Below are 10,031 nucleotides of genomic sequence, written 5' to 3' on the forward strand. Positions count from 1 at the left end.
TGTTAAAATAATTTCATACCACACTTCAGGAAAAGGAAAATCTAGAAGTTGGTAACTGCTCCCCAATTTATTCTGTTTCCTATGTCATAAAAAATTAAGTTTTATAATAGCTTAAAAGGAAATTTGACCCTGGGGGTAGTGGCACACACCTTTAATCCCAGCGCTTGGGAGGCAGAGACAGGCTTGAACTCTGTGAGTTCAAGGCCAGCCTGGGCTACATTAGTGAGTTCCAAGAAAGGCACCAAAGCTACACAGAGAAACCCTGTCTCCTCACCACAAAAAAAAAGGAAATTTGCCTTTTGTTTGTTATTTGTTGGTAGCTGAGGAAAGGAAGTTTGCAATGCACCCAATATCTAACAATAGGAGTCAATTGAATATTCAATAAAATAATTGAATTCCACTTATTGGTTGTCTAATATCTTCTGTGTCATTGGTTCCATCTAGCCAATTTTGGTTTTGTGATTTACTGTAAATATATATACTTAGAATAATGCAAAGCCAAACACTGATGAGACAATCAATGATTATTTAATTACCAGCACAAGGTATGATATTGGGCATGATTTGTTTGGATTGAGTTGTAATTTTTATGCACTAGATTTCAAATTTTCTGTGGCCATAGAGCATGCTGTCCACACTGACAAAGGAAGCTTTGTGTGTTTTGAATATGAATACTGACTCTACTGGCTTTTATTTGTCATGAAGATTTAATAATTTAACAGTAGGTCATTGGAGTTCTGTTGTGCCATCAAATAATTATAAAATTTGTATTTTATCAGTGGCAAAAACCACCCTAGTATTCTAAATTCCACTTAGTCCTTTAGCTTAATGCTTTCTGTTACCCTTTCTCCACATATTTTCACATCATGAAAATTAACCCACTCTATATCTTTCTAGAAAGAAAATGAGCTGCTCCCTTGCCAAGCCTTTCATTATGCAGAATTGTGATCTCAAAGAAGACCAGTAGAAAGCCCAACGCTTTGAAGTGTTGTGCTAATTTGATTAATACATAGTTACATCCTGTTATGATGCACTTTGCCTTATGCATTTTAAATGGAAAATGCAAAGTGGATTACATTTGTGTTAGAAACACAGAATACTAAATGATCAGCACTGAAAGTGGTTTCCAACAATCGCTGTACCACTTTAAATATGCAGGGAGTTATTGTTTTTAGGTTAGTGATAATTATGTAAAAATACATGCTTTATCACAAATAAAGTGTCAATAAAATACTGATAAGTTTGAAACAATTGAACCTAAAATATTTGTCCTATTAGTCATTAGATAGCTCTGTAATAGAATTTATGTGAATTTACATCTATATTTGTAATCTACACAATTTTTAAATTCTAAGTCCATCCTAAAATATTATGAAATCAAAGGGTAAAAGGCTGTTTTGTGGAGGCAGGAGCATGCTTTCATGTTTATTACTGAAAGAAAAGGATCAAATTGTTAGTTTCTATAATAATAGTTACTTTTATGTGTATCTTCAGGGCCTTGGAGTGGCTGGATGAAAGGAAAAGAATAAATCTCATAACCAAATTTGTCTAGAGTTCTTCAAATGACCTCAGCCCAATTTTCACTTCTAAAGCACTCTGAAGTGTTGGGATGTGGCACTCTTGTTCTTATCCAAAGGAGATGCTAATTATATTAGGGATGTATGAAAACATATTTTTGCAACAAAGCATGAATTTTATGAATATCTTATGTTTCCATTTTTGGTGACATGTATGTAACTATCTTTTCATTTAGAATGTCCATGTTCATGGTCACAAATATTTTTACTTTCCACTTACCTTTTTCCAATGATTAGTGGTGCTTACAACAGCTTACAATGGCTGAAACTAGATTAGTTTATCTTAAGTACTTTCATTTTTATGCTCACACAACAGCTATATTGAATCCTGTCCCCAAACCTATTGAATGAACCTGTTGACAGTCAGTTAAAATTCATAACTCTGTTCTATATTGGATCACAGCTCCTAAGGGGCTGAAGAACAGCCCTGAATGCCTCATGGTACCTCATGATTGTGGTCTGGTAACAGTATCTGTCCACTTCTGTAGAGTCAATTCAGAAAAAGGAAAAACAACACCCATCCTTTTCATAAAATGAAGATGTCATATTTAATTTATACTAAATGATATGCTTAATCTTAAAATGTGGCTGGAAGGGAAGTCGGTCAACACACTTTCACCTAACTCAGACCATCTCTCGTAGAGTATATAGAAGAATCTGTGCAGCAAGAAGCTTTTTAAATAGTTCAGACATTGAATCAGAATATCCATATTCAAGTGTAGGCCATTTGAGATTAGGATGGAAGAGAACAGAGTGGTGCAATTTACGAAGAGTCACTAAGTTTTTATGCCTACTGCTTTTGTCAAAATCAGCTCAATAATTTTGGAGGAAATTTTAATCCTTATACAACTGACTCTTATCACTTTAATGGTTACTATTAAAATTTTATGGTATGTTTCAAATATCTTAAGCATTATCTATAATAATACTTCTCTACAGTCCTTTGTTATTTCTCATCAACTCTGATAATAACCTTATTTTCAATGCAAATAGCATTGTACTCTATTGACTTCCTTTGGATTTGGGATGAGGTTTTTTTTTTTTTTTATTCAGAATTAATGCCTTAAAATTATAACTTTTGGCTTTAAACTGACAATCATTAGTCTGTGATAACAATGTATCATTTCTTTATTAAGCATATGTAGATTATATAATATTATTTTTTAAATATTCCTCATAAAATATCAACAAAAAGGTAGTCGAACATCTTGAAAATTGTTTACATCAGGGAAAAGTGACTTTACCTACCAATGAACACTCAAGTAAATGACCTATCTGAGATACTGTTAAGAATTTAATATTTGGAAACCACAGATCAATATGAGTCCAATTTCATCACCACATTCTTCTCCTAAGAAAGATCATATATAGCATAGTTTTTGCAGTGATCAACAATTCATCTGCTTGAAACTTGACATGTGGTTAATCTTATAGTTGTAGCCCACCTAAAGCCCAAGGGGAAAAAAAAGCTTCTATTTTCAATATTGTAGAAATAGGAAAGAGAATAACAAATGGAATGATTCTGAGGGATTATTTGAAAGTGTCAATCTTGTAAGAACAAAGTGGATGCATCCAGGAAGTATTCAGAATATTCAACTGAGGAATACCAAACTTGATAATATGATAGATTCATGAAAATCCCTGACCTATTTTGTTTGGACATACTAGACTGACACAGTAAATGTCTTTATTCCTTCTATTTGGCATTTCCTGTCTGAAATGGGGAGGATGAGGCATGACAAACACAGTGCCATGGACATAGTTGATAAAATACCCAACAAATTTTTGGTAAATATTTGCTATTTACATCAGATGTATCTCTTATATGCCTTCTCAAACACAAGATGCTATTACTGAACTCAAGACAAACCACCTCCAAATTTTTCTCTAAACTGTTGTAAATCTCTAGGACTGGTTATAAATGTGTGTAAGTTTTCTAGGTAGTCTAGAGAATGGAAATGAAGCATTGCATTAATTATACTTAATTTATTATTAATTATTATATGTTTCTGCCATTTCCTCCCTTTGCCCATGCCTGTCTAAAACCATAGCTGAAGTATATGAGATGTGCTACTTCACTGGAACTTAACATCCTAATTAAATTAGGGTGAAGATAAATCCTGACATTACCTTGTACTGTCTAGAGAAGTTTCTAAATTCTTTAGGTTGACACTGTCTAGAAAGCATTAAATAAATAAAACACAATTATGTATCAATTTGAAATTTTCTAGTAGTCTCTCTTTGAAATATTAAAATTGGCAGGTAAAATTAACTTTAATCCTACTTTTATTTAGTCTAATACAGCTAAATACTATGGCTCCAAAATGTAATCATTACAAAATTATTGAGAAAATATCTTACATTACTCTTTATATGATTAATTCAATGTACATTTCTTGCTTAACTGGGCATCTCAATTTGGGCTAGTCACATTCTGCATGCTCAGGATTCAATGTGGCTAAATGCTCTTGTTTTGGACAGCGCAGTTCTAGACCATTCTGTTCTGAATGGTTTTGTGTTTGGAGGGTAACCAGGACATATTCTTTCAGACAGAGGTAATGAATCAAATTTTCAAGGTTAAAAAAAATCAAATTTTGAGGTACTGATGGACAGACAAAATCCTTGTCAACATCAGGAGAAGATGTCCTCTCTCCCACATCCTTTCCAAATTTCCTATTGATTGTTTTCCCCAGGGTGAAAGAATCAGAAAAAGAGAATATCCTTTCATGGATGTGGTTGCCATCTTGACTGGTGTGGTTGGCTCGAAATCCATTAGCATTAATACTCTCCCTAAGAAGCTTGGATAAGTAGCTTTCAAACTCTGGATGATAAACAAAGAAATAGATTTTCCTGGGGGGAGGGTGAAATTATCAGAAGACAGGAAGGAGCCGGAGGTGCTGAGTCACAGTACATAAAGCTGTCTCTGGGAACACAAGGACCCAGGGCTCATTGGAGATATCTCCCATCTTTCAGTTGATGCTGTTTCCTTTCTTCTTTCTTCCCTGTCTGCACCAAGCAGAAATGGAAGTTTCAATGGCTGAGTCCCAGCTGCTGCACAAATAAGCCTGGGGTAAATTAAATAAAGTCTTACTGATCACAGTCACTCCAGGGATGAAGTCAGCTTGAATCCAATAGACCAGCACTTGCCAGATTTCAATGTGCATATGAAGCACATGGAGAATCTTGCTAAAATGAAAATTCTGACAAATAAATCAGTGTCGGGGGGGAGGGGGGGGCAGAGGAAGTCTGAAGAAGTCAACTCCTCCCAAGATACAACTGGTTCTGGAAAAGCATTATGAACAACAGTCTTGTGTTGAGGATGCTAACCCTCTCTGCACATTAGCAATTAGATAGAAAGTGTGTGAAAACTAACTGATGCTGAGCAGGCAAGAGGGCTCAGAGGGTAAGAGCACTTGCTGCCAAACCTCACATCCTGAGTTTGATACCTGAAATCCACATACTAGAAGAGAGGACAGACTCCAGAAGTTACCATGCTTGTGCACAGACACGTGAGAACACACACACACACACACACACACACACACACACACACACACACACACACACACACACACACATACACACATACACACACACAAAATAAGTAAATAAATGTAAAAAGAGTTAATAACCAGTGTTTCATCTCCAGTTTCTTTCTTTTTTTTTTTTTTCTTTTTGGTTTTTTGAGACAGGGTTTCTCTGGGTAGTTTTGCGCCTTTCCTGGAACTCACTTTGTAGACCAGGCTGGCCTCGAACTCACAGAGATCCGCCTGCCTCTGCCTCCTGAGTGCTGGGATTAAAGGCATGCGCCACTACCGCCCGGCTCATCTCCAGTTTCTTAAAACAGAAGAAAATATGGAACTTGAGTGAACGAGGTGCTAATCCTTTATAAAACTTCCACATGGGGAGAAAATTGTAGACCCATTGATTTATTCCAATGCTAGTGAAATCACTTCTTTAAAACATATATAATTGTGCTGGGCATGGTGATTCATGCCTTTAATCCCATCACTCAGAAGGCAGCAGAGGCAGGTGGATCTCTGTGAGTTTGAGGCCAGCCTCTACAGAGTGTATTCCAGGATGGCCACGGCTACACAGAGAAGCCCTGTCTGAAGATAACTAAATAATAAATTAACAAGATATAATGTCATTTATCTACTTATGTATGTTCATGGTCATAGAAGTCAGAGGAAAAGTTGTGGGAACAGAATGGGATCTCTCACCACATGGGTAATTGAACTCAGGTCACTAGACTGGGCAGCAGGTAGCTTTACCTGCAGAGTCCTCCAGCTTTCTGCAAATGGTTTTCACTTACCTCAATTATCCCATAAACTCACATAGGGTTTTGGCTTTGACCTCCTAATTCTCCTGCTTCTTGAGTGTTGAGCTCACAGGTTTGTGTCACCATGCCAAGTCTTGTATTTATATTGATTGGACCTTCTTCCTGTCTTCTGAGTCTTACTCATTCTTTCGTATCTACCGGTCTTACATCTACTGCCTAGCCTACAAGTTTACTCTTCAGCTGGGTCTCCCTTTCAAGTCTCTCTCCCAAGCTACAAACTCTCCTTCCCGTCTCTGGTTTTCTGCTCAGCTCAATATACAGCTTCTTAATCCCATTTAGAAATCCACATCTGCCCATCTACTTGGTTTCCAGTTAAATTCTCTCACACAAGTAATTATTTACTTGATAAATACCATTCAGTGGTCTTGTTAACCAAGACCCATATATGTTAGGAAATTTGGATCTTATTGAGAGAATTTAGGATATTATTATAAAGTACTATTGCCACTTAGACTATTTGCCCCACCCAAAACCAGTGTTGAGTTTCCTGGAATTAAAGGCCTAGAGTTACTTAGGAAAAGCTTTCTCAGAAGAACTTAAAATCATCAAGTTCCCTTAACATTTAAAAGTGCATTATTTTAAAGTTTGAAATAAGCAGAACATTATTATTGACTATAGTCACTACAGCATACAGTAGTTCCCTAATATTTATTGTGCCTTTTAATTTATGTCCTCTGACTGTCCTTGCCATCACCACTTCAAACACTATAAGACGAATTGCTAAATGGTCTTATTAATTAAAAAAAAAAAATACCCAGAACCAGATACTGGGGTGAAAGCTGAAAGATCAGACAAACAGAACAAGCCACAGCCATCCACACCTTGCCAACTCTTCAGCTGATCTTGTTTCCTCAGACTGAAAGCCTCTGAGTCCTCAGTGGAATTTATCTCAGAAGAACTGCTGCTAAAAAGCCTCTAGTTCCTGGTCCTCGTGCCTTATATACTTTTCTGCTTCCTGCCATTACTTCATGGGATTAAAGGTGAGTGTCCTTCCTAAGCAAAGACATGAGATCTCAAGTGCTGGAATTAAAGGTGTGTGTGCCACACCACGCCTGGCTCTGTTCCCAGTATGGCCTTGAAATCACAGAGATCCGCATGGATCTCTGCCTCCCAAGTGACAGAATTAAAGGTGACTGTGCCACCATTTTCTGGCCTTTGTGTCTAATCTGGTGGCTGTTCTGTTCTCTGACCCCCTAGATAAGTTTATTAGGGTACACAATGTATCAGCCACAAAACACTCTTTTACAATCACCATTCTAGACCCAACCTTAGTGAGTTTCACTTGTATCCATACCAAACATAATGACATCATGTGATAACTGCTCTGTACCTGGTTTATTTCACTTAACATAATATCTTCCAGGTTATTCCATGTTGTTTTTTGGGGGGGGATTCAATATATATTTATTGAGATAATTTGAAATAATATAATTTTGAAAGGACATATTTGTACATAAGTTTTCAACATATAGAAAGGAATACAAAGATACAGTCTGTATTAAGCATTTGATTAGGCTTCTCATAACTCAAATCTGCTATGACGTGGCTTTTCATGCTATCTGGGAATTTTTTTATCATGATGTATTTCCCTTTCTTCATGAATGTTTTCTGAAGGCAAATTTTATATATTATAAATATAATATTATATATATTACATCCTGGCCCCCATTTTCCCCTCCCTCCTCTCCTCCCAGTCCCTTCTTACCCCCATGTTCCCACCCCCCCATCCATTCTTCCTCCATTTCTGTTTAGGAAAGAACAAGTCTCCCCTAAATATCAACATATGCAGACTCACAAGCAAACATTAGGCGGAGCTTATGGAATCCTGCAGAAGAAGGGAAGAAAGGGTTGTAGGAGGCAGAGGGGTGGAGAAGATCACAAGAAAACTCCCAGAATTAACTAATCAGGCCTCATAGGGGCTCACAGACACTGAACCGACAACCAGTAATATCCCGCTTGTATATATTTACTTGTTAATGAACTTGATTTCTGTCATTCCATATGTAAATATGCATGTCAAAATATCATTGCATTCTATTAAAATTTACAATTAATTTTTGATAAGAAAAAGACAAAGTGGGGGGATTTAAGACTCAATTGGAGTGCTGAAGCCTAATTAACATTAGAGTAGCTCAACAAATGGAGTTTTGAGACAGACCTGGGAGAGGGAGGTTTATGTAGTTTAACAAAACTTCGAGAAAGGAAAAGAATGGGTGAGTATGAGAACAGTAGTTGGAACACGGCCCAGGATTGGAGTCATATAAGGAGCGTTCTGAGTGCTTGTGGGAGCACTCCAAGAAAACAGGACAAAAGTTTTGTGAAAAGTTCTTGGAATGTGTTCTCATGCTCACTCCCTCCAGGAGAAGCAGAAAAGGGTGGGTTTATTTCGGATTACTTGTCCAACACTTGTTACTGCTAATCAGTTAAATGAAGAAACCGTCCTTTGTGTGGCTCTACAGAAAACATGTTTTTCTCATGCTCAGCTTGTCTTTAGTATCGTATACAGCTTGAAGTCGTGTGCACTTTGCTCATAGAAATTTTCTTAACCATCACAGTTTAAATTGTCTGATGCTCTGAATAAAGTTGGCTGTTGCGTGAGACAGTCTGCCTCACCTATCAGCTCCATTCTCTCTGGTCCTATAGCCTCTGAAGAAGTAACAGGCAATGTGAGCTTTCAAAGATCACAGACGACTATAAACCATGAGCCGTGATCCCCAGACCCTGTGAGCTTTTCTTCTACTAAGACATAATTCATCAGTCAGCCACTGAATCATCTGTCTTTCCAGAAACTAAAAGTGAAAGTGTCCTCTGGTGATTGTCAACGAGCCTCTCCTAGATTGGTGGTACATTCTGGTCTGTAACGCTAGTGCTGGACACCCCAGTGAACACTGTTCAGAAAAGTCAAGAATATTCAATGGTCATATATATATATATATATATATATAAAGATGGGTGTCATAGAGACCAGGCAGCCCTCAGTTTTCCTACGTAGCCAAAGATAACTTTGAACTTCTGACCCTCCACCCTCTACTTCCTGAGTCCTGGGATTTCATATGTGAACCACTAAACCCAGTTTATGTAGTGCTGAAAATGAAACCCAGTGACTTTATGCATGTTAGGCAAGCACTCTACAAATTGAGCTACATTAGAACCTTAAATTCAGATTGTTAACTGAGTGAAATCAGCCTTATCATGTTTTTATTTTCCAGCTGTGATTCTATGAGCTAATGTCTTAAACATAATACCCATCATTCATTAGGTCATTTTGATTGCTGGGTATATACAGTACCAGGATACTTCATTGTCAGAATACTGGCATTTAAGATTTATTTATATATTCATACTCCTTTATTTTAGACATATAGATATAATATATATATATATATATATATATATATATATATATATATATATAAGAATTAAGTGTTTCCAATTGACATCCATCATTGTTTTGTTTGTTTCTGCTCTTTATCTCCTTTTTGGGGGCCCACCACCCAGCTCCCAAATAAATCATGCACAGAGGCTTATTCTTAATTATATATCAGCTTGGCTTGTTTCTTGCCAGCTTTCCTTAACTAATTATCCCATCTACCTTTTGTCTCTGGGCTTTTCCCATTCTCTTTCTTCTGTAAATCTTACTCCGTGGCTTGCTGTGTAGCTGGGTGGCTGGCTCTTAGAGTCCTCCTCCTTCTCTGGCTACTTCTTTCTCCTCCAAGATTTCTCCTCCTATATTTTCTTCCTTGCCAGCCCCAATTACCCTTTGTCCTGCCTCACTGTTGGTCATTCAGTCCTTTATTAGACCATCAGGTATTTTAGGCAGGCACAGTAACACAGAGTACAAATGCAACATAAATAAAAGTAACATACCTTAAAATAATATTCTACAGCAATCATTTTCCTTTTTTTCTTTCATTGATGCTGAAGATTTACATCTGTGAAATGCTCCTTTAGCAGAGATAAGTAAGATTTTTGTGGATGACAATGTGTAGCCAAGCCATTAGATTTCTTCTAATCTCTTGCTGACTCAAATCCACTGTTTGTCTTCTGTCCATTATAGCCTTTGTCCAGTAACTTTTTTTTTTTTTTTTTTGGTTTTTTTGAGACAGGGTTTC

Source organism: Onychomys torridus, chromosome 15 (genome assembly GCF_903995425.1).
Source record: "Onychomys torridus chromosome 15, mOncTor1.1, whole genome shotgun sequence".
Classification (NCBI taxonomy): domain Eukaryota; kingdom Metazoa; phylum Chordata; class Mammalia; order Rodentia; family Cricetidae; genus Onychomys; species Onychomys torridus.